Source organism: Bombina bombina, chromosome 4 (assembly GCF_027579735.1).
Source record: "Bombina bombina isolate aBomBom1 chromosome 4, aBomBom1.pri, whole genome shotgun sequence".
In the NCBI taxonomy this organism is placed as follows: Eukaryota; Metazoa; Chordata; class Amphibia; order Anura; family Bombinatoridae; genus Bombina; species Bombina bombina.
In genome coordinates this window covers 49,468,083-49,493,139 of record NC_069502.1, presented here as the reverse complement: position 1 = coordinate 49,493,139, position 25,057 = coordinate 49,468,083, and the positions used below count along the sequence as shown (strand labels likewise).

Genomic DNA, 25,057 nt, shown 5'->3' with positions numbered 1-25,057 from the left:
CTATGCTTCGCCCCGCCTCCAGGAGCCACTGAGGTGCTGCTCTCACAGCAGAAAAAAAACTAACTCAGTGCTCTGCTCACTCTCTGAGGGACCTTCTTGGGCAGTACATTCCCCCTGTGTGCTGCCTAGGGTTGCCACCTTTTGCCCAAAAAATTCCTGGACACTTTTTAAGTGGGTGTGGAGAGGGCGTAGCTTGGGGCGTGGCTTGTCACGGCCTCAAATACATTATGAAATGTATATATATATATATATAAAAATAGCAGTGTTTGGAGATGAGAAAAATGGAGTTGAGACCGCGCATTACCTGGGATTGCTAAGCATGGCTGCATCGTGAAACTGTGTGACCGGACTCGGGTAACTAGTGGGCGGGTAACTGGTGTAACTGGTGGGTGGGTAACTGATGTAATGGGCGAGCGGGTCCGCGCAAGGCATATGCTGTGAGCCTTAAACACACAGGCTGAAAGCCAGGCAAATGCTAATAAAAATACTAAAAAAAAAAAAAAAAAAAAAAAAAAAAAAACGACTGAAGTTATAGCCCTAAAAAGGGCTTTTTGGGGTGCTGTCCTTGCAGCAGAGATGAGATGAGTCCTTCAGGACTGTAGTGGACACTAAATACACTAGCCTAGCTATCTATTTCCCTATAATGTCAGCAGCAGCAAAACAAAACGTCCTCTCACTAACAAAGCAAGGTCGTTATGAGTCTAAAATGGCTGCTGCCAAGAAGATGGGAGGGTCTGTGAGGGAGTGTCTGATGCTGATTGGCTCTAATGTGTCAGAAGGCTGTGACATACAGGGTCAAGGTTTCCTCAATGATGACACATAGGGGGCGGATCGAACATCGCATGTGTTCGCCCGCAGCAGCGAACGCGAACAAGCTGAGTTCGCCGTGAACCGTTCGCGGGCGAACAGTTCGGGACATCACTAGTGTACACAACATATCATTAAAACTCACACAAAATGACTCATTGACCCACGGATTCCAGACTGTCCCCCTATGCAGGCTGTCATTCAGCACCTTGCTGCTAGCTTGAAAGCCTGGGGAGGGAACTCCGCCCACTTGCCTCCTCCTAGCAAATGTTAGCCCCGGTAGTGGTTTAGCAGCTCAGGGATGGCAGATCATAACACTTTTTAAAGTGGCTGTTGCTTCTGCCTAGTAATTAATGCATTACTATGTACACCACACAGTCCCACATATTGAAAAGTATGGGGGGAATTTCTCCAAAACTGGCTCTGAAGGAGAAAGGGGACATTTGCCTTGTTGCCCCCCGCACACACACTTGGATCTGCCAGTGAGATGTTGGAGGTGGCAATTAAGAGGAGGGGAGCTGTAGCATCACGCTAGCCTGCAGGACAACAACATTTAAGCAGCAGCACGCTATTGAATTGCTAATCTCATGGCAGTAAAACAAGGCAGTAGCTGTATAACCATATGAAGCGGAATGCTGCAAGATGCACATAAGAGCGATAGCAGCAGCTGTATTAGCTGCCTCTGCTTGGGACCTACTGCTGTTCAAATATTGTGTGGCCATAGCGCCCCAGGCAGTTTTAGCAGCTATGAACTGCCCACCTCTAGAAACAGCCCAGGGCCAGTCCAGCACCACTGTGATGTGGTAAAAAAAGCATAATGTTTCCAGACAGTGCTCTATGTTCCTGCACTATTCCTGATTCCTCATGTGTGTCAGTGCTGCTGAGGAGTATTGGTGACACACATGAAGAATCAGGGATAGTGCAAGAACATTGAGCACACTAGTCAGTCAGTGTCACTAAGAGCTAACTGATGCTGCGCTGATGCAGTATTAAATTGAAGAAACATAATAAAATAAAGATTATAAATAAAAAAATATTTAAATAAAAAATCTGCTCACCTCAGTATATGCCCTTGCCCAAACGCATGCACTGCCAGTCTGCCACAGTACTATAAGTTTTAAGTTACGGTCGGTAACCAACAGCTCAAACAGTGACTTCTCAGTCCTCACTGACTATCCTAACCGACTTACCCTCACATGTAACTCGCAGTTGGCTCTCTTCCTATCCGGCACCTAGACCTTCTAGATGAGAGACAAGAAAGCGGGCCACTGATTGGCTCCTGAGGCTGCTTAGAGAGCAGAGCCTCTATTGGGAGCAGTATGGGCCGCAAAGAGACTTAAGCGCAACTGGGTGGCACAGTCTCTAGTGGCGCATACAAAAATTTACCAAGGCATCCATATTGTGCAATGGAGGGGAGCTGAACAGCCTCTCCTTTGCTCAATATGGATATGATTATGGATCACTTTGCAGGCAGCCAGTTTGTATCATGGTGGCAGAGTTGGCAGCTGGGGGTACCTTGGGTGGGGTACATAATTTTTTTTTATGCAGATACACATCTAGTATTTCACTCAGGCTTTATTTATTCCATAACTTATCACCCAATATCGCTAGCAGTCTCTTGATGAGCCACTAACTTCATTCACACTACATATTTTTTTTATTCCTATTATTTAATCAGAAAGAAAAGATATACTAAGGTTGTGGAAGACACTGCAAGGGCTAGTCACGGACACCAGTGTCCGTGTACGGACACCTTGCCTATCCCTGGGTGAAACGGTGGCATGAAATACTGTATACCAAAAGGAGCCTAGATCAATACTTTGGGTTGTCTACTAAAACAAAATATATACATGTGAAGGGTTATTCAGGGATTCCTGACAGATATCAGTGTTACAATGTAACTATCGCTAATGGTTTGGAAATAGCAAAGTGCTACTTGTACTTATTGCCCTATAACTTGCAAAAAAAGCAAAGAACATGTAAACATCAGGTATTTCTAAACTCAGGACAAAATTTAGAAACTATTTAGCATGGGTGTTTTTTGGTGGTTGTAGATATGTAACAGATTTTAGGGGTCAAAGTTAGAAAAAGTGTGTTTCTTTCAATTTTTTTCATCAAAATTTATATATTTTTTATAGTAAATTTTATGATATGATGAAAATAATGCTATCTTTAGAAGTCCATTCTATGGCGAGAAACACTGTATATAATATGTGTGGGTACAGTAAATGAGTAAGAGGAAAATTACAGCTAAACGCAAACACAGCAGAAATGTAAAAATAGCCCTGGTCCTTAAAGGGACAGTTTACCATAGAATTGTTATTGTTTTAAAAGATAGATAATCCCTTTATTACCCATTCCCCAGTTTTGCATAACCAACTCTGTTATATATATATATATATACTTTTTACCTCTGTGATTACCTTGCATATAGGAACCTTCTTCCAGCCCCCTAATCACATGACTGTGACTGTTTATTATCTATTGTCTTGCAGTTAGCATTGTGTTGGGCTAAATCTTAAAGGGACACTGAACCAAAAATTTTTCTTTTGTAAATTAGAAAGAGCATGCAATTTTAAGCAACTTTCTAATTTACTCCTATTATCAATTTTTCTTCGTTCTATTGCTATAATTATTTGAAAAAGAATGCATCTAAGCTTTTTTTTGGTTTCAGTACTCTGGACAGCACTTTTTTATTGGTGGATGAATTTATCCACCAATCAGCAAGGACAACCCAGGTTGTTCACCAAAAATGGGCCGGCATCTAAACTTACATTCTTGCATTTCAAATAAAGATACCAAGAGAGTGAAGAAAATTTGACAATAGGAGTAAATTAGAAAGTTGCTTAAAATGTCATGCTCAATCTGAATCACGAAAGAAATTTTTTAGGTACAGTGTCCCTTTAAATAACTCTCTGTGCCTGTACACAGTGTTATCTATATGGTCCATGTGTACTTTTAGTCTCTTTATTTTGAAAAGGAATTTGAAAAGCCTGTGATAAGAGGCAGCCCTCAAGGGTTTAGAAATTAGCCTATGAGTCTGCCTAGGTTTAGTTTCAACTAAGAATGCTAAGAGAAAAAAGCAAATTTGATGATAAAAGTAAATTGGAAAGTTGATTAAAATGACATGTCCTATCTGAATAATGAAAGTTTAATTTTGACTAGACTGTCCCTTTAAAGTGAATGTCAACTTTCAAGAATGAGTGCCCGTTTTTAAAAATACTATTAAAACAGGGGCACTTTTATTCATGAAAATTTACATTTCACCGGTTTTGCTAAAATACTTACCTTTTCTTCTTGAAGCCGGAGAAGCGATTCCCCCTCCTGACGCTCGTTACTTCTTACATCAGCAATGACAAATACGGCATCCTCCAATCACGGCTCCCCCCCAGGGGAATTATTGCCTGCCGGATTCATCATTGCTGATGTAAGTGACAAGCGGCAGGAGGGGGAATCACTTCTCTGGCTTCAAGAAGAAAAGGTATTTTAGCAGAACCGGTGAAATGTAAACTTTCGTGAATGAAAGTGCCCCTTTTTAATAGGATTTTTAAAAACCGGGCACCCATTCTTGAAAGTTGACATTCACTTTAACGGTAAGAAAATTGAAAAAGTCTGGTCACTAAGGGGTTAAATCCGTTTGACTTTTTTCCTAACACCTAAGACCTCATATCTTTGATCCCTTATAACTTTCTGTGCAATATTATTTAAATAATTTGATGAGATATTGTTAATGTGAGTGTAACTGTACTTTGTGATGTATTTTTAATGTGTTTGCGACAGTTTCATGAGCTAAAGGAATATATATATGTATGTCTCCAATCTCCATTCTGTGCCTTCAGATTTTCCTACACTTTATGATACAACAGAATAGTAAACTCATAAACCGAGGCACCGTTTGATACTTTAATTGACTCATTTCAACCCACGTGCTGTGGGCGTCTCACGCGCGATGTCAAATAACACAACGCCTTGAACAAAACCGCCCAATTGAAGTGAAGGGTAGTGAGGAGAGGGCGGGTCACCTACAAGGAACAGAGGTCGGTTGCTGTGGCCTCACATTCTGTGATGTAAATATGGCGTCGGTGTTATTGAGGAATCTTTACTTGTGAGAGGATGGTGAAGTCACGTGATTTGCTCATGCATATGCCCCTTGCTGCTATACCAGGTAAGATGTTCTCACGTAGTTACTGCGCATGTCTGTGGTGCTGTCTTCTGGCTCAGCCCAGGTTGACGGAATTGGACTGTGATTGGGCTAGGGATGACAGGCGGGACCAATCACAGCTGAGACCTTCCTCTCTCTTTTGTAAGCATGAGGACATGCTCTATTGCCTCATGGAGCTCAGGTATGTGCGGCGCTTAGTGAGCAGAGTACGTATATGAGCAATGCTCAGTAGTGAGTGTGAGCGGACGGAGTACGTATATTTATATGAGCAGTGCACAGTAGTGAGTGTGAGCGGTGTATGCGTACGAGCAGCGCAAAGTAGTAAGTATGGTCAGTGCTTAGTGCCTGTGGGTATAGTGCCTGTATGTGTATGGTCAGTGTTTAGTGCCTGTATGTGTATGGTCAGTGTTTAGTGCCTGTATGTGTATGGTCAGTGTTTAGTGCCTGTATGTGTATGGTCAGTGCTTAGTGCATGTATGTGTATGGTCAGTGCTTAGTGCCTGTATGTGTATGGTCAGTGTTTAGTGCCTGTATGTGTATGGTCAGTGTTTAGTGCCTGTATGTGTATGGTCAGTGCTTAGTGCATGTATGTGTATGGTCAGTGCTTAGTGCCTGTATGTGTATGGTCAGTGCTTAGTGCCTGTATGTGTATGGTCAGTGCTTAGTGCCTGTATGTGTATGGTCAGTGCTTAGTGTCTGTATGTGTATGGGCAGTGCTTAGTGCCTGTATGTGTATGGTCAGTGCTTAGTGCCTGTATGTGTATGGTCAGTTCTTAGTGCCTGTATGTGTATGGTCAGTGCTTAGTGCCTGTATGTGTATGGTCAGTGCTTAGTGCATGTATGTGTATGGTCAGTGCTTAGTGCCTGTATGTGTATGGTCAGTGCTTAGTGCATGTATGTGTATGGTCAGTGCTTAGTGCATGTATGTGTATGGTCAGTGCTTAGTGCATGTATGTGTATGGTCAGTGCTTAGTGTCTGTATGTGTATGGTCAGTGCTTAGTGCCTGTATGTGTATGGTCAGTGCTTAGTGCCTGTATGTGTATGGTCAGTGTTTAGTGCCTGTATGTGTATGGTCAGTGCTTAGTGCCTGTATGTGTATGGTCAGTGCTTAGTGCCTGTATGTGTATGGTCAGTGCTTAGTGCCTGTATGTGTATGGTCAGTGCTTAGTGTCTGTATGTGTATGGTCAGTGCTTAGTGCCTGTATGTGTATGGTCAGTGCTTAGTGCATGTATGTGTATGGTCAGTGCTTAGTGTCTGTATGTGTATGGTCAGTGCTTAGTGCCTGTATGTGTATGGTCAGTGCTTAGTGCCTGTATGTGTATGGTCAGTGCTTAGTGCCTGTATGTGTATGGTCAGTTCTTAGTGCCTGTATGTGTATGGTCAGTGCTTAGTGCCTGTATGTGTATGGTCAGTGCTTAGTGCCTGTATGTGTATGGTCAGTGCTTAGTGTCTGTATGTGTATGGTCAGTGCTTAGTGCCTGTATGTGTATGGTCAGTGCTTAGTGCCTGTATGTGTATGGTCAGTGTTTAGTGCCTGTATGTGTATGGTCAGTGTTTAGTGCCTGTATGTGTATGGTCAGTGCTTAGTGCCTGTATGTGTATGGTCAGTGCTTAGTGCCTGTATGTGTATGGTCAGTGCTTAGTGCCTGTATGTGTATGGTCAGTGCTTAGTGCCTGTATGTGTATGGTCAGTGCTTAGTGCATGTATGTGTATGGTCAGTGCTTAGTGTCTGTATGTGTATGGTCAGTGCTTAGTGCCTGTATGTGTATGGTCAGTGTTTAGTGCCTGTATGTGTATGGTCAGTGCTTAGTGCCTGTATGTGTATGGTCAGTGCTTAGTGCCTGTATGTGTATGGTCAGTGCTTAGTGCCTGTATGTGTATGGTCAGTGCTTAGTGTCTGTATGTGTATGGTCAGTGCTTAGTGCCTGTATGTGTATGGTCAGTGCTTAGTGCATGTATGTGTATGGTCAGTGCTTAGTGTCTGTATGTGTATGGTCAGTGCTTAGTGCCTGTATGTGTATGGTCAGTGCTTAGTGCCTGTATGTGTATGGTCAGTGCTTAGTGCCTGTATGTGTATGGTCAGTTCTTAGTGCCTGTATGTGTATGGTCAGTGCTTAGTGCCTGTATGTGTATGGTCAGTGCTTAGTGCCTGTATGTGTATGGTCAGTGCTTAGTGCCTGTATGTGTATGGTCAGTGCTTAGTGCCTGTATGTGTATGGTCAGTGCTTAGTGCCTGTATGTGTATGGTCAGTGTTTAGTGCCTGTATGTGTATGGTCAGTGCTTAGTGCCTGTATGTGTATGGTCAGTGCTTAGTGCCTGTATGTGTATGGTCAGTGCTTAGTGCCTGTATGTGTATGGTCAGTGCTTAGTGTCTGTATGTGTATGGTCAGTGCTTAGTGCCTGTATGTGTATGGTCAGTGCTTAGTGCATGTATGTGTATGGTCAGTGCTTAGTGTCTGTATGTGTATGGTCAGTGCTTAGTGCCTGTATGTGTATGGTCAGTGCTTAGTGCCTGTATGTGTATGGTCAGTGCTTAGTGCCTGTATGTGTATGGTCAGTTCTTAGTGCCTGTATGTGTATGGTCAGTGCTTAGTGCCTGTATGTGTATGGTCAGTGCTTAGTGTCTGTATGTGTATGGTCAGTGCTTAGTGCCTGTATGTGTATGGTCAGTGCTTAGTGCCTGTATGTGTATGGTCAGTTCTTAGTGCCTGTATGTGTATGGTCAGTGCTTAGTGCCTGTGGGTATAGTGCCTGTATGTGTATGGTCAGTGCTTAGTGCCTGTATGTGTATGGTCAGTGCTTAGTGCCTGTATGTGTATGGTCAGTGCTTAGTGCCTGTATGTGTATGGTCAGTGCTTAGTGCATGTATGTGTATGGTCAGTGCTTAGTGCATGTATGTGTATGGTCAGTTCTTAGTGCCTGTATGTGTATGGTCAGTTCTTAGTGCCTGTATGTGTATGGTCAGTTCTTAGTGCCTGTATGTGTATGGTCAGTTCTTAGTGCCTGTATGTGTATGGTCAGTGCTTAGTGCCTGTGGGTATAGTGCCTGTATGTGTATGGTCAGTGCTTAGTGCCTGTATGTGTATGGTCAGTGCTTAGTGCCTGTATGTGTATGGTCAGTGCTTAGTGCCTGTATGTGTATGGTCAGTGCTTAGTGCCTGTATGTGTATGGTCAGTGCTTAGTGCCTGTATGTGTATGGTCAGTGCTTAGTGCATGTATGTGTATGGTCAGTGCTTAGTGCATGTATGTGTATGGTCAGTTCTTAGTGCCTGTATGTGTATGGTCAGTTCTTAGTGCCTGTATGTGTATGGTCAGTTCTTAGTGCCTGTATGTGTATGGTCAGTTCTTAGTGCCTGTATGTGTATGGTCAGTGCTTAGTGCCTGTGGGTATAGTGCCTGTATGTGTATGGTCAGTGCTTAGTGCCTGTATGTGTATGGTCAGTGCTTAGTGCCTGTATGTGTATGGTCAGTGCTTAGTGCCTGTATGTGTATGGTCAGTGCTTAGTGCCTGTATGTGTATGGTCAGTGCTTAGTGCCTGTATGGGTATGGGCAGTGCTTAGTGCATGTATGTGTATGGTCAGTGCTTAGTGCCTGTATGGGTATGGTCAGTGCTTAGTGCCTGTATGGGTATGGGCAGTGCTTAGTGCCTGTATGTGTATGGTCAGTGTTTAGTGCCTGTATGTGTATGGGCAGTGCTTAGTGCCTGTATGTGTATGGTCAGTGCTTAGTGCCTGTATGTGTATGGTCAGTGCTTAGTGCCTGTATGTGTATGGTCAGTGCTTAGTGCCTGTATGTGTATGGTCAGTGCTTAGTGCCTGTATGTGTATGGTCAGTGCTTAGTGCCTGTGGGTATAGTGCCTGTATGTGTATGGTCAGTGTTTAGTGCCTGTATGTGTATGGTCAGTGCTTAGTGCCTGTATGTGTATGGTCAGTGCTTAGTGCCTGTATGTGTATGGTCAGTGCTTAGTGCCTGTATGTGTATGGTCAGTGCTTAGTGCCTGTATGTGTATGGTCAGTGCTTAGTGCCTGTATGTGTATGGTCAGTGCTTAGTGCATGTATGTGTATGGTCAGTGCTTAGTGCCTGTATGTGTATGGTCAGTGCTTAGTGCCTGTATGTGTATGGTCAGTGCTTAGTGTCCTGTATGTGTATGGTCAGTGCTTAGTGCCTGTATGTGTATGGTCAGTGCTTAGTGCATGTATGTGTATGGTCAGTGCTTAGTGTCCTGTATGTGTATGGTCAGTGCTTAGTGCCTGTATGTGTATGGTCAGTGCTTAGTGCCTGTATGTGTATGGTCAGTGCTTAGTGCCTGTATGTGTATGGTCAGTTCTTAGTGCCTGTATGTGTATGGTCAGTGCTTAGTGCCTGTATGTGTATGGTCAGTGCTTAGTGTCTGTATGTGTATGGTCAGTGCTTAGTGCCTGTATGTGTATGGTCAGTGCTTAGTGCCTGTATGTGTATGGTCAGTTCTTAGTGCCTGTATGTGTATGGTCAGTGCTTAGTGCCTGTGGGTATAGTGCCTGTATGTGTATGGTCAGTGCTTAGTGTCTGTATGTGTATGGTCAGTGCTTAGTGCCTGTATGTGTATGGTCAGTGCTTAGTGCCTGTATGTGTATGGTCAGTGCTTAGTGCCTGTATGTGTATGGTCAGTGCTTAGTGTCTGTATGTGTATGGTCAGTGCTTAGTGCATGTATGTGTATGGTCAGTGCTTAGTGCATGTATGTGTATGGTCAGTGCTTAGTGCCTGTATGTGTATGGTCAGTGCTTAGTGCCTGTATGTGTATGGTCAGTGCTTAGTGCCTGTATGTGTATGGTCAGTGCTTAGTGCCTGTGGGTATAGTGCCTGTATGTGTATGGTCAGTGTTTAGTGCCTGTATGTGTATGGTCAGTGCTTAGTGCCTGTATGTGTATGGTCAGTGCTTAGTGCCTGTATGTGTATGGTCAGTGCTTAGTGCCTGTATGTGTATGGTCAGTGCTTAGTGCCTGTATGTGTATGGTCAGTGCTTAGTGCCTGTATGTGTATGGTCAGTGCTTAGTGCCTGTATGTGTATGGTCAGTGCTTAGTGCCTGTATGTGTATGGTCAGTGCTTAGTGCCTGTATGTGTATGGTCAGTGCTTAGTGTCTGTATGTGTATGGTCAGTGCTTAGTGCCTGTATGTGTATGGTCAGTGCTTAGTGCCTGTATGTGTATGGTCAGTGCTTAGTGCATGTATGTGTATGGTCAGTGCTTAGTGTCCTGTATGTGTATGGTCAGTGCTTAGTGCCTGTATGTGTATGGTCAGTGCTTAGTGCCTGTATGTGTATGGTCAGTGCTTAGTGCCTGTATGTGTATGGTCAGTTCTTAGTGCCTGTATGTGTATGGTCAGTGCTTAGTGCCTGTATGTGTATGGTCAGTGCTTAGTGTCTGTATGTGTATGGTCAGTGCTTAGTGCCTGTATGTGTATGGTCAGTGCTTAGTGCCTGTATGTGTATGGTCAGTTCTTAGTGCCTGTATGTGTATGGTCAGTGCTTAGTGCCTGTGGGTATAGTGCCTGTATGTGTATGGTCAGTGCTTAGTGCCTGTATGTGTATGGTCAGTGCTTAGTGCCTGTATGTGTATGGTCAGTGCTTAGTGCCTGTATGTGTATGGTCAGTGCTTAGTGCCTGTATGTGTATGGTCAGTGCTTAGTGCCTGTATGTGTATGGTCAGTGCTTAGTGCCTGTATGTGTATGGTCAGTGCTTAGTGCATGTATGTGTATGGTCAGTGCTTAGTGCCTGTATGTGTATGGTCAGTGCTTAGTGCCTGTATGTGTATGGTCAGTGCTTAGTGCCTGTATGTGTATGGTCAGTGCTTAGTGCCTGTATGTGTATGGTCAGTGCTTAGTGCCTGTATGTGTATGGTCAGTGCTTAGTGCCTGTATGTGTATGGTCAGTCTTAGTGCCTGTATGTGTATGGTCAGTGCTTAGTGCCTGTATGTGTATGGTCAGTGCTTAGTGCCTGTGGGTATAGTGCCTGTATGTGTATGGTCAGTGCTTAGTGCCTGTATGGGTATGGTCAGTGCTTAGTGCCTGTATGGGTATGGGCAGTGCTTAGTGCCTGTATGGGTATGGTCAGTGCTTAGTGCATGTATGTGTATGGGCAGTGCTTAGTGCCTGTATGGGTATGGTCAGTGCTTAGTGCATGTATGTGTATGGTCAGTGCTTAGTGCCTGTATGGGTATGGTCAGTGCTTAGTGCATGTATGTGTTTTGGCAGTGCTTAGTGCCTGTATGTGTATGGTCAGTGCTTAGTGCCTGTATGGGTATGGGCAGTGCTTAGTGCATGTATGTGTATGGTCAGTGTTAGTGCCTGTATGTGTATGGTCAGTGCTTAGTGCCTGTATGTGTATGGTCAGTGCTTAGTGCCTGTATGTGTATGGTCAGTGCTTAGTGCCTGTATGTGTATGGTCAGTGCTTAGTGCCTGTATGTGTATGGTCAGTGCTTAGTGCCTGTATGTGTATGGTCAGTGCTTAGTGCCTGTATGTGTATGGTCAGTTCTTAGTGCCTGTATGTGTATGGTCAGTGCTTAGTGCCTGTGGGTATAGTGCCTGTATGTGTATGGTCAGTGCTTAGTGCCTGTATGTGTATGGTCAGTGCTTAGTGCCTGTATGTGTATGGTCAGTGCTTAGTGCATGTATGTGTATGGTCAGTGCTTAGTGCATGTATGTGTATGGTCAGTGCCTTAGTGCCTGTATGTGTATGGTCAGTTCTTAGTGCCTGTATGTGTATGGTCAGTTCTAGTGCCTGTATGTGTATGGTCAGTGCTTAGTGCCTGTGGGTATAGTGCCTGTATGTGTATGGTCAGTGCTTAGTGCCTGTATGGGTATGGTCAGTGCTTAGTGCCTGTATGGGTATGGGCAGTGCTTAGTGCATGTATGTGTATGGTCAGTGCTTAGTGCCTGTATGTGTATGGTCAGTGCTTAGTGCCTGTATGGGTATGGGCAGTGCTTAGTGCATGTATGTGTATGGTCAGTGTTTAGTGCCTGTATGTGTATGGTCAGTGTTTAGTGCCTGTATGTGTATGGTCAGTGCTTAGTGCCTGTATGTGTATGGTCAGTGCTTAGTGCCTGTATGTGTATGGTCAGTGCTTAGTGCCTGTGGGTATAGTGCCTGTATGTGTATGGTCAGTGTTTAGTGCCTGTATGTGTATGGTCAGTGCTTAGTGCCTGTATGTGTATGGTCAGTGCTTAGTGCCTGTATGTGTATGGTCAGTGCTTAGTGCCTGTATGTGTATGGTCAGTGCTTAGTGCCTGTATGTGTATGGTCAGTGCTTAGTGCATGTATGTGTATGGTCAGTGCTTAGTGCCTGTATGTGTATGGTCAGTGCTTAGTGCCTGTATGTGTATGGTCAGTGCTTAGTGTCTGTATGTGTATGGTCAGTGCTTAGTGCCTGTATGTGTATGGTCAGTGCTTAGTGCATGTATGTGTATGGTCAGTGCTTAGTGTCTGTATGTGTATGGTCAGTGCTTAGTGCCTGTATGTGTATGGTCAGTGCTTAGTGCCTGTATGTGTATGGTCAGTGCTTAGTGCCTGTATGTGTATGGTCAGTTCTTAGTGCCTGTATGTGTATGGTCAGTGCTTAGTGCCTGTATGTGTATGGTCAGTGCTTAGTGTCTGTATGTGTATGGTCAGTGCTTAGTGCCTGTATGTGTATGGTCAGTGCTTAGTGCCTGTATATGTATGGTCAGTTCTTAGTGCCTGTATGTGTATGGTCAGTGCTTAGTGCCTGTGGGTATAGTGCCTGTATGTGTATGGTCAGTGCTTAGTGCCTGTATGTGTATGGTCAGTGCTTAGTGCCTGTATGTGTATGGTCAGTGCTTAGTGCCTGTATGTGTATGGTCAGTGCTTAGTGCCTGTATGTGTATGGTCAGTGCTTAGTGCCTGTATGTGTATGGTCAGTGCTTAGTGTCTGTATGTGTATGGTCAGTGCTTAGTGCATGTATGTGTATGGTCAGTGCTTAGTGCATGTATGTGTATGGTCAGTGCTTAGTGCATGTATGTGTATGGTCAGTGCTTAGTGCCTGTATGTGTATGGTCAGTGCTTAGTGCCTGTATGTGTATGGTCAGTGCTTAGTGCCTGTATGTGTATGGTCAGTGCTTAGTGCCTGTATGTGTATGGTCAGTGCTTAGTGCCTGTATGTGTATGGTCAGTGCTTAGTGCCTGTATGTGTATGGTCAGTTCTTAGTGCCTGTATGTGTATGGTCAGTGCTTAGTGCCTGTATGTGTATGGTCAGTGCTTAGTGCCTGTGGGTATAGTGCCTGTATGTGTATGGTCAGTGCTTAGTGCCTGTATGGGTATGGGCAGTGCTTAGTGCCTGTATGGGTATGGGCAGTGCTTAGTGCATGTATGTGTATGGGCAGTGCTTAGTGCCTGTATGTGTATGGTCAGTGCTTAGTGCCTGTATGGGTATGGGCAGTGCTTAGTGCATGTATGTGTATGGTCAGTGTTTAGTGCCTGTATGTGTATGGTCAGTGTTTAGTGCCTGTATGTGTATGGTCAGTGCTTAGTGCCTGTATGTGTATGGTCAGTTCTTAGTGCCTGTATGTGTATGGTCAGTGCTTAGTGCCTGTATGTGTATGGTCAGTGCTTAGTGCCTGTATGTGTATGGTCAGTGCTTAGTGCCTGTATGTGTATGGTCAGTTCTTAGTGCCTGTATGTGTATGGTCAGTGCTTAGTGCCTGTGGGTATAGTGCCTGTATGTGTATGGTCAGTGCTTAGTGCCTGTATGTGTATGGTCAGTGCTTAGTGCCTGTATGTGTATGGTCAGTGCTTAGTGCATGTATGTGTATGGTCAGTGCTTAGTGCATGTATGTGTATGGTCAGTGCTTAGTGCCTGTATGTGTATGGTCAGTTCTTAGTGCCTGTATGTGTATGGTCAGTTCTTAGTGCCTGTATGTGTATGGTCAGTGCTTAGTGCCTGTGGGTATAGTGCCTGTATGTGTATGGTCAGTGCTTAGTGCCTGTATGGGTATGGTCAGTGCTTAGTGCCTGTATGGGTATGGGCAGTGCTTAGTGCATGTATGTGTATGGTCAGTGCTTAGTGCCTGTATGTGTATGGTCAGTGCTTAGTGCCTGTATGGGTATGGGCAGTGCTTAGTGCATGTATGTGTATGGTCAGTGTTTAGTGCCTGTATGTGTATGGTCAGTGTTTAGTGCCTGTATGTGTATGGTCAGTGCTTAGTGCCTGTATGTGTATGGTCAGTGCTTAGTGCCTGTATGTGTATGGTCAGTGCTTAGTGCCTGTATGTGTATGGTCAGTGCTTAGTGCCTGTATGTGTATGGTCAGTGCTTAGTGCCTGTATGTGTATGGTCAGTGTTTAGTGCCTGTATGTGTATGGTCAGTGTTTAGTGCCTGTATGTGTATGGTCAGTGCTTAGTGCCTGTATGTGTATGGTCAGTGCTTAGTGCCTGTATGTGTATGGTCAGTGCTTAGTGCCTGTATGTGTATGGTCAGTGCTTAGTGCCTGTATGTGTATGGTCAGTGCTTAGTGTCTGTATGTGTATGGTCAGTGCTTAGTGTCTGTATGTGTATGGTCAGTGCTTAGTGCCTGTATGTGTATGGTCAGTGCTTAGTGCCTGTATGTGTATGGTCAGTGCTTAGTGCCTGTATGTGTATGGTCAGTGCTTAGTGCCTGTATGTGTATGGTCAGTGCTTAGTGCCTGTATGTGTATGGTCAGTGCTTAGTGCCTGTATGTGTATGGTCAGTGCTTAGTGCCTGTATGTGTATGGTCAGTGCTTAGTGCCTGTATGTGTATGGTCAGTGCTTAGTGCCTGTATGTGTATGGTCAGTGCTTAGTGCCTGTATGTGTATGGTCAGTGCTTAGTGCCTGTATGTGTATGGTCAGTGCTTAGTGCCTGTATGTGTATGGTCAGTGCTTAGTGTCTGTATGTGTATGGTCAGTGCTTAGTGCCTGTATGTGTATGGTCAGTGCTTAGTGCCTGTATGTGTATGGTCAGTGCTTAGTGTCTGTATGTGTATGGTCAGTGTTTAGTGCCTGTATGGGTATGGGCAGTGCTTGGTGCCTGTATGGGTATGGGCAGTGCTTGGTGCCTGTGGGTATAGTGCCTGTATGGGTATGGTCAGGGCTTGGTGCCTGTGGGTATAGTGCCTGTATGGGTATGGTCAGGGCTTGGTGCCTGTGGGTTTAGTGTCTGTATGGTCCGTGTTTAGTGTGTATTGTCAGTGCTTAGTGCCTGTGGGTATGGTGCCTGTTTGTGTACGGTCAGTGCCTGTATGTGTATGGTCAGTGTTTAGTGCATTTGGGTATAGTGCCTGTATGTGTATGGTCAGTGCTTAGTGCCTGTGGGTATAGTGTCTGTATGGTTCGTCTTTAGTGTGTATGGTCAGTGCTTAGTGCCTGTGGGTATGTTGCCTGTTTGTTTATGGTTGGTGCCTGTATGGTCAGTGCTTAGGGTCTGTTTGGCCAGTGTTTAGTGCATTTGGGTATAGTGCCTGTATGTGTATGGTCAGTGCGTAGTGCCTGTGTGGGTATAGTGCATGTATGTGTATGGTCAGTGCTTAGTGACTGTGGGTATGGTCAGTGCTTAGTGACTGTGGGTATGGTCAGTGCTTAGTGCCTGTGGGTATGGTGTCTGTATGGTCAGTGTTTAGTGCATGTGGGTGTATTGTTTGTATGTGTGTGTTCTTGTGTATTTTATGTGTTTACATGGTGACATATTCCCCTTCTTTTCTCTCTCCCAGAACCCTGCCCTCTTCTCACATTCCCTTCTATCACATTTTCCCGCTTATGTAACCTTTGCCTTATTTTCTATTCCCAGACGTCACCTTCCATTGTTTCACCTCCCTCCTCTTCTTGTTTTCCTCATTTTCTCTCAACACTTTGAGACAACAGCCCGTCTCTATCCCCAACTGTCCTTATCTTTAAAGCCGCTTCTCTAGGCCATGTAGCGATTGTGAGTAAAGTCCCTACGTTTAAAGGGACATCATACTTTTAAAATTACATGATCTAGTTCTTTGGAGCTTGTAAGTTTGCGTCTAGCTACACATTGATATCTGTGTTTAACCCCTTAATGACCGGACCATTTTTCAATTTTCTTACCCTTAATGACAATGGCTATTTTTACATTTCTGCAGTGTTTGCGTTTAGCTGTAATTTTCCTCTTACTCGTTTACTGTACCCACACATATTATATACCGTTTTTTTCTCGTCATTAAATGGACTTTCTAAAGATACCATTATTTTCATCATATCTTATTTTTTTACTAAAAAAAAAAATGATAAAATGAGGAAAAAATGGAAAAAAACCACACTTTTTCTAACTTTGACCCCCAAAATCTGTTACACATCTACAACCACCAAAAAACACCCATGCTAAATAGTTTATAAATTTTGTCCTGAGTTTAGAAATACCCAATGTTTACATGTTCTTTGCTTTTTTTGCAATTTATGGGCAATAAATACAAGTAGCACTTTGCTATTTCCAAACCACTTTTTTTCAAAATTAGCGCTAGTTACTTTGGAACCCTGATATCTGTCAGGAATACTTGAATATCCCTTGACATGTATATATTTTGTTTTAGAAGACATCCCAAAGTATTGATCTAGGCCCATTTTGGTATATTTCATGCCACCATTTCACCGCCAAATGCGATAAAAAAAAAAAAAAGTTCACTTTTTCTCAAATTTTGTCACAAACTTTAGGTTTCCCACTGAAATTATTTACAAACAGCTTCTGCAATTATGGCACAAATGGTTGGGATCCCCTTTTTCAGAAATAACAGACTTATATGGCTTTGTGGTTGCTTTTTGGTAATTAGAAGGCCGCTAAATGCTGCTGCGCACCACACGTGTTTTATGCCCAGGAGTGAAGGGGTTAATTTTAGCTGTAGTGTAGTAGACAACCCCAAGTATTGATCTAGGCCCATTTTGGTATATTTTATGCCACCATTTCACCGCCAAATACGAGCAAATAAAAAAAATAAAAAATAAAAAACTTTACATTTTTCACAATTTTAGGTTTCTCACTGAAATTATTTACAAACAGCTTGTGCAATTATGGCAGAAATTGTTGTAAAAGCTTCTCTGGGATCCCCTTTGTTCAGAAATAGCAGACTTATATGGCTTTGGCGTTGCTTTTTGGTAATTAGAAGGCCGCTAAATGCTGCTGCGCACCACACGTGAATTATGCCCAGCAGTGAAGGGGTTACATTAGGGAGCTTGCAGGGTTAATTTTAGAGATCAGCCTCCCACCTGACACATCCTACCCCACCCCACAATTGTTCCCGCCATCTTAAGTACTGGCAGAAAGTCTGCCAGTACTAAATAACGGAGTTTATTTTTATTTAAAAAAAAAATAAAAAAAAAAAATATTTTAGTTGTGATGGACCCCTGCCATAGCACCAACCTCTCTGACACCCCCCCCCCCCTCCAGCTCTCTAACCCTCTCCCCTACCTAATTATCGCCATCTTGGGTACTGGCAGCTGTCTGCCAGTACCCAGTTTGGCCCCACAAACCAAAGTATTTAAATTTTATTTATAACTTTTATTTTTAATTATTTCTGTAGTGTAGCAGCCCCCCCCCCCACAATACCCCCTCCCCCTCCCAGACCCTTTTATATGTAAAAAAAAAAAAAATAACTTTTTTTTTCCCCCCTTCCTTCCTTCATTGGTGTCAGTGTGGCTAATGCGCGCACGTGCATGCGCGCCCCTCGTGCACGCGCGCACACGCTCCCTCCTCCCACCCGGACAACGGCACCATCGCTACCGGTGCAGAGAGGGCCACAGAGTGGCTCTCTCTGCATCGGAGGCTTGTAAAGGGGTATTGCAGGATGCCTCCATATCGAGGCATCACTGCAATACCCTCAGAGCTGCTGGAAGCGATTGTGATCACTTCCAGCACTCTGTTAGACAACTGACGTACCAGGTACGTCTATTGTCATTACCAGTTTTTGCATGACGTACCTGGTACGTCGGTTGTCATTTAAGGGGTTAAAGGGACATGAAACCCAAAATTTTTCTTTCAAGATTCATATAGAGAATACAAGTTTAAACCACTTTCCAATTTACTTCTATTATTTAATTTGCTTCCTTCTCTTGTTATCCTTTGCTGAAAGGCTTATCTAGGAAAGCTCAGGAGCAGAAAAAATCCTAGGTTTTATCTGCTGATTGGTGTGTATATATATCTATATCTCTCTCTATCTATATCTCTCTCTATCTATATCTCTCTCTATCTATATCTCTCTCTATCTATATCTCTCTCTATCTATATCTCTCTCTATCTATCTCTCTCTCTATCTATCTATCTCTCTCTCTCTCTCTCTCTCTCTATCTATCTATCTCTCTATCTATCTATCTATCTATCTATCTATCTATCTATCTATCTCTCTCTCTCTCTCTCTATCTATCTCTCTCTCTCTCTCTCTATCTATCTCTCTCTCTCTCTCTATCTATCTCTCTCTCTCTCTCTATCTATCTCTCTCTCTCTCTATCTATCTCTCTCTCTCTCTCTCTCTCTATCTATCTATCTCTCTCTCTCTCTCTCTATCTATCTCTCTCTCTCTCTCTATCTATCTCTCTCTCTCTCTCTCTCTATCTCTCTCTCTCTATCTATCTCTCTCTCTCTCTCTCTATTCTATCTCTCTCTCTCTCTCTCTATTCTATCTCTCTCTCTCTCTCTATTCTATCTCTCTCTCTCTCTCTCTATTCTATCTCTCTCTCTCTCTATTCTATCTCTCTCTCTCTCTATTCTATCTCTCTCTCTCTCTATTCTATCTCTCTCTCTCTCTATTCTATCTCTCTCTCTCTCTATTCTATCTCTCTCTCTCTCTATTCTATCTCTCTCTCTCTCATTCTCTCACCAATAAAATGAAGCAAATTTGATAATAGAAGTAAATTGGAAAGTTGTTTAAAATTGTATGTTCTATCTGAATCATAAAATGTTTGGGTTTCATGTCCCTTTAAGCCATTTGTGTGTGTGGGGTATACATATAGTAAAGGGCCATTCAGGAGTCTTAGATCTTGCTGCTCCCAAGCATTACATGGCCAGCAATTGATGGGGGTCCAGTGGCTGCCCTATCACTTGGCTGACAGACTGTTTTGTTTATGAGATGCAAACCTTGCGCATTACTTTAGCTAAGGGGTTAAACAAATAGTATGTTTGAGTCAGTGATGCAAAAAATTACATGCTCTAATATTTCATTATAATGCTCTTTATCATTCATAGGAAAGCACAGTATTTATAGATTAATTTGTTTTTGTTGCCTGAAAAAATGAAATAAACTTATATACAGTTGTGTTAATATATTTATATAATCTATTTTACATCGTTATTAAACTATCAAATAACTGAAGGACACAGTAATATTTCAGTAGTGAAATGAGGTTTATTGGATTAACAGAAAATGTGCAATATGCATCAAAACCAAAAACAGGTGCATAAATGCTGGGCACCCCAACAGAAATATTGCATCAATATTTAGTAGAGCCTCCTTTAGCAGAAATAACAGCATCTAGACGCTTCCTATAGCCTGTAATGAGTGTCTGGATTCTGGATGAAGGTATTTTGGACCATTCCTCCTTGCAAATCATCTCCTGTTCAGTTAGGTTTGATGGTTGCCGAGCATGGACAGCCCGTTTCAATTAACCCCACAGATTTGCAATGATATTCAGGTCTGGGGACTGGGATGGGCATTCCAAAACATTGTACTTGATCCTCTGCATAAATGCAAGAGTAGATATTAAGCAGTGTTTTTGGTCGTTGTCTTGTTGAAATATCCAGCCCTGGTGTAACTTCAACTTTGTGACTGCTTCCTCAACATTTATTCTTAAGTATCTGCTGATATTGAGTGGAATCCATGCGACCCTCAACTTTAACAAGATTCCCAGTACCAGTATCGGCACTGGCCACACAGCCCCATGGCATGATGGAACATCCACCAAATTTTACTGTGGGTAGCAAGTGTTTTGTCTTGGAACGCTATGTTCTTTTGCCTCCATGCCTAATGCCCATTATTATGACAAAATAACTAAATCTTTGTTTCATCAGTCCACAGCACCTTCTTCTAAAATGAAGCTGGCTTGTCCAAATGTGCGTTTGCATACCTCAAGCGACTCTGTGGCGTGTGTGCAGAAAAGGCTTCTTCTGCATCACTCTCCCATACAGCTTCTCCTTGTGCAAGTGCACTGAATTGTTGAAAGATGCACAGTGACACCATCTGCTTCAAGATGATGATGTAGGTCTTTGGAGGTTGTCTGTGGGCAGTTTTTGACCGTTCTCACCATGTTTTGCCTCTCCGATATTTTACTTGGCCTGCCACTTCTGGCCTTAACAAGAACTTTGCCTGTAGTCTTCCATTTCCTCACTATGTTCCTCACACTGGACACTGGCAGCTTTTTGTAGCCTTTCCCAAACCATAATGTTGAACAATCTTTGTTTTCAGATCATTTGAGAGTTATTTTGAGGCCCCCATGTTGCCACTCTTCAGAGGAGAGGCAAAGGGAACAACAACTTGCAATTGGCCACCTTAAATACCTTTTCTCGTGATTGGATGCCCCTGTGTATGAAGTTCAAGTTAATGGGCTCACCAAACCAATTGTGTGTTCCAATTAATCAGTGCTAGGTAGTTACAGGTATTCAAAATGACAAGGGTGCCCAAATTTATGCACCTGTCTAATTTGGTTTTGATGCATATTGCACATTTTCTGTTAATCCAATAAACCTAATTTCACTACTGAAATATTACTGTGTCCTTCAGTTATTTGATAGATCAAAATTAAATGGCTGATCCAAACACCCAATTATTTATAAATGGAAATTGTCAAGGGTGCCTAAACTTTTGAATACGATTGTATGTGTGTATGTATATACTACTTTCTGTGTCACTGCCTATAATCTCACCATCTTCTGCTTTTCCTCTTTGCTCCCGTATCCAAGGGAACATCATTACCATGTAATTATCTGTGAACCGTTTTACTTTGTAATGCTCTGCAGTGTCTGAAAATGGCTTGAATGAGCTTTGATAAAATTATTTAAAGGGAAAGTAAACACCTTGTAGTTAGACATTTCTGTTGTGTTGCTATAGAATAACGTATCAGCAATAGCCTAAATGTTTTTTAAACAAGCATGCAGCTGATGAGGCTAGTCATATTGTTTTGTTTATATAAAATGCATTGTTTTGCACTTATCTGTTAAACTCAACTAGCGTAAGATATGTAGCAGAATTAACCTTCAGAAGTCTGCAGTGAGCTTTTTCAGTTCTAAGAATTAACCCCTTAACGACACACGTCGTACAGGGTACGTCTTTCAAAAACTGGTCTTTAAAAACAAGCAACATACGCTGTACAATGTTAGGGGTTTAAAGCGACTGTAAGCGATCCTGATTGCTTCCAGCCGCTTTCAAGGTATTGCCGTGATACCTCGATATGTGGCCCTCTCTGCATTGGCCAGTGATGGTGCCAGTCGTTGGTGGGTGGGAGCAGCTGCAGGGAGACGGGTGGGCGGCCCATCGCTGGATCACTTCCAGATTAGTGTGGGGGGAGTGCGCGCGCAATCTGCATCAATTGTGGGTGGTGTTGGTAGGAGAGGGGGGGGGGGAATAATGTTTAAATAAAAAAGGGAATTGGGGAGGGGGTATTGAGGGGTGGCCAGCTACACTAGAGAAAAATAAAAAAATGTAGTAAAAAATAAAATCACATTATTTTGAAAAGTGGGTACTGGCAGACAGCTGCCACCACCCAAAATGGCACCAAATAGTGAGAGGGGAGGATTACATAGGATTACATTGTTGGCCATAGAACAGGCCAACAATGGTATTGAGCCAGTTGTTCGTTCCTGTGAGTGCACTTCTCTCTGTGTGTGTGTATGTATGTTGTTACGGTTACCCTTAGTCTCGCTGAGAGATGGACCGCTTAGTAGCCTGGATCCCTATTGCTAAAGAGGGGAGAAGCTGCTTTCCATAGTATTCTATATGAGTCTCGCAAATATAGAATAATCTCCCTTAGCTGCAGTACAGCTAGGATACCCTTCTGCCCACAAAAACGAGTCAACGCTGCGATTGAGGGTCAAACAAGAACTCAGGACTGGGATGCCCAGCCTGCTTTTTATTAAGGTTACATGCACACAGGGCACTCCCAGGGGGAGAGGGGGGGAAGCACAAAATCCCCCATCACACATTTAGATAGAGAGCACTGTCCTTTGACAGGCCACAATAGGATTACAGTACTTAAGATAACAAGTTTACAAGTTCATCTTATCAATTAGCAGTCTGGCTCCAGAGGTGATTAGACAATAGTTTCTAAAAGCTGAAAAAAAAAGAGTTAACTCTTTATGAAATGATACTTGTTACGGTTTTCTTGGAGCCCTTCTTAGGCGCTGGCTTGCTGGTTCAGGCATTGCTGCTGGGAAATAAGCTCTTCACAACAAAATAACTAATGCTTCTGTAACAGTGCTCCCTTTCTGTGGAACACTCTGGCAGACACGGTCTGACCCCTTTTCGGGGCAGACTAAGGCTGTCCAGACCGCTGGTTATGCGGGGCTGAGGTCGGTTTGTCTGGACAACCCGTCGGCGTTGCCATTCTGTTTCCCAGGTCTGTAAGTAATGGTGAAATTGAAGGGTTGCAACGATAAGCTCCAACGTAATAGCCTGCCGTTATCTCCAGAGACCCGGTTCAGCCACACCAACGGGTTATGGTCGGTGACCAGAGTGAACTCCTGCCCATATAAATAGGGAGTCAATTTCTTTAATGCCCACACCAAAGCCAAACACTCCTTTTCGACCGCTGCATAGCTGACTTCGCGGGGCAGGAGCTTCCGGCTGATGTAGGCAACTGGATGCTCCCCTCCATCTTCGCCTACTTGGCTGAGGACGGCTCCCAGCCCGAACATGGAAGCATCTGTATGGACGATAAAACGTTTGTTAAGGGCTGGGGCCGCCAGGACAGGAGCGTTAATTAGAGCATTTTTGAGAGCCTGGAAAGCCGTTTCACAGTGGGGAGACCACAGGACCTGTCGAGGTAAGTTCTTCTTGGTCAAGTCAGTCAGGGGTTTGGCAAGTGTGCTGTAGTCTGGTACGAACCGTCTATAGTGCCGTGCCCAGGAAGGCTAGGACCTGAGTCTTAGTGATGGGGGTGGGCCAATTGGCGACAGCTTCTATTTTGGCCGGCTCTGGTCGCTGCTTTCCACACCCCACCCGGTGACCCAGGTACTGTACCTCGGCCATCCCAAAGTGGCATTTCTCTGGCTTCAGAGTCAGGCCAGCAGCCCGGATCTGATCCAGAACCATTCCCACATGAGCTAAGTGGTCCTCCCAGGACTCACTGTGGATCGCTATGTCGTCCAGGTAGGCGCAAGCAAAACTCTGGAAGCCATCCAGGAGCCTATCCACCAAGCGCTGGAATGTAGCTGGGGCATTCTTCATCCCAAACGGCATTACCCTAAACTGATATAAGCCGAATGGGGTGACGAATGCCGACTTGGGGATAGCCTCCGGGGCCAGGGGAATCTGCCAGTAACCTTTGCAGAGGTCAATAGTGGTCAGGTAATTTCCCCTGGCTATACGATCGAGTAGCTCGTCTACCCTGGGCATAGGGTAAGCGTCCGTCACGGTATTTTCATTGAGCCTCCGATAGTCTACGCAGAACCGGGTGGTCCCATCTTTCTTGGGCACCAAGACAACTGGGGAGGCCCAGGGACTATCGGAGGGCTCAATTACCCTGAGCTGGAGCATCTCATCGATCTCCTTCTTCATTCCTGTCCTAACTGCTTCGGGGATTCGGTACGGAGCCTGGCGCAAGGGAGCTTGTCCCGGAGTATCTACCTGGTGGGTGGTTAAAGTAGTGTACCCTGGCTTCGGGGAGAAGGTGAGGTGTTTGGACTGGAGGAGTTGGTTGAGCTGCTCCCTTTCAGTGGGGCTAAGTCGGTCCCCTATCTGAACCTGTGCCACTATACATGTGGGAGGCTCTTTTCTAATAGGTCTGGAATGGGTAAACTGTCGGGGTCTTCCTGAGGGGAACAACATACGGCCGTCACGTTCTCTGGTCGCTCAAAATATTCCTTGAGCATGTTTACATGGAATGTCTTTCTAAGATTGTTGTCGTGGCAGCTAGCTATCACATAAGTGGTGTCTCCCCTTTTCTCTACGATCTGGTAGGGACCCTGCCAGGACGCCTGCAATTTGTCTGTCTTCACCGGCTTAAGTACTAACACCTTTTGTCCTATGGTGAAGATTCTCTTTCGGGCCCCCCGATCGTACCATACTTTCTGTCTTCTCTGGGCCAACTGGAGATTAGCCCGCACGGATTTGGCTAATTGCTCCATTCGGTCCCTGAGTTCCAGCACGTATGGCACAATGGGGACACCGTCAGCCTCCATCTCTCCCTCCCAGTGCTCCCGGATCAGGTTTAGGGGTCCCCGTACCTTTCTTCCGTAGAGCAACTCGAAGGGAGAGAACCCTGTCGTTTCCTGGGGCACCTCCCGATAAGCAAATAGGAGGTGCGGCAGGAAGCGTTCCCAGTCTCGGTATTCCTGAGTGAACGTCTTGAGCATTTGCTTGAGGGTCCCATTGAACCTCTCACACAGCCCGTTCGTCTGGGGGTGGTATGGGGAGCTCAGGAGGGACTTAATTTTGCAAACCTGCCAGAGTTGTTGGGTCAATTCAGCCGTAAATTGGGTGCCTCGGTCGGATAGGATTTCTTTTGGAAATCCTACCCGGGAGAACACCTGTACTAGTGCATTCGCTACCGTATCCGCTTGTATGTTGGATAGGGCGACAGCCTCTGGGTACCTGGTAGCGTAGTCCACTACGGTAAGAATGTATCGCTTACCGGAGGGACTAGGGGTAGCCAGTGGTCCCACTAGGTCAATAGCAACCAGGCTGAAGGGTTCCTCTACAATGGGCATATTTACTAACTGGGCTTTAGGGTGATCGCCTCGCCTTCCTACTCGTTGACACACATCGCAGGTGTTACAGTAAGTTCTAACGTCAGCGTGCACCCCTGGCCAAAAGAACGTGTGAGTAATGCGGTGTAGGGTACGGGTAACGGCTAGGTGGCCTGCTAAGGGGATGTCGTGGCCTATTTTGAGGATTTCTTGACGGTATTTGTG

The 25,057-nt window shown here is 44.3% G+C and overlaps 1 protein-coding gene across 1 annotated transcript in view; it reads left to right on the top strand.

The window, feature by feature from the left end:
- The first annotated feature begins 5,088 nt into the window (after nucleotides 1–5,088).
- Nucleotides 5,089–25,057, top strand: part of LOC128656839 (sodium-dependent multivitamin transporter) — a 339,096-nt gene continuing 319,127 nt past the window's right edge. The window contains exon 1 of the mRNA XM_053711005.1: nucleotides 5,089–5,150. The gene's annotated coding sequence lies outside the window, so the exon portion shown is untranslated. The remainder of the gene's footprint in view (nucleotides 5,151–25,057) is intronic.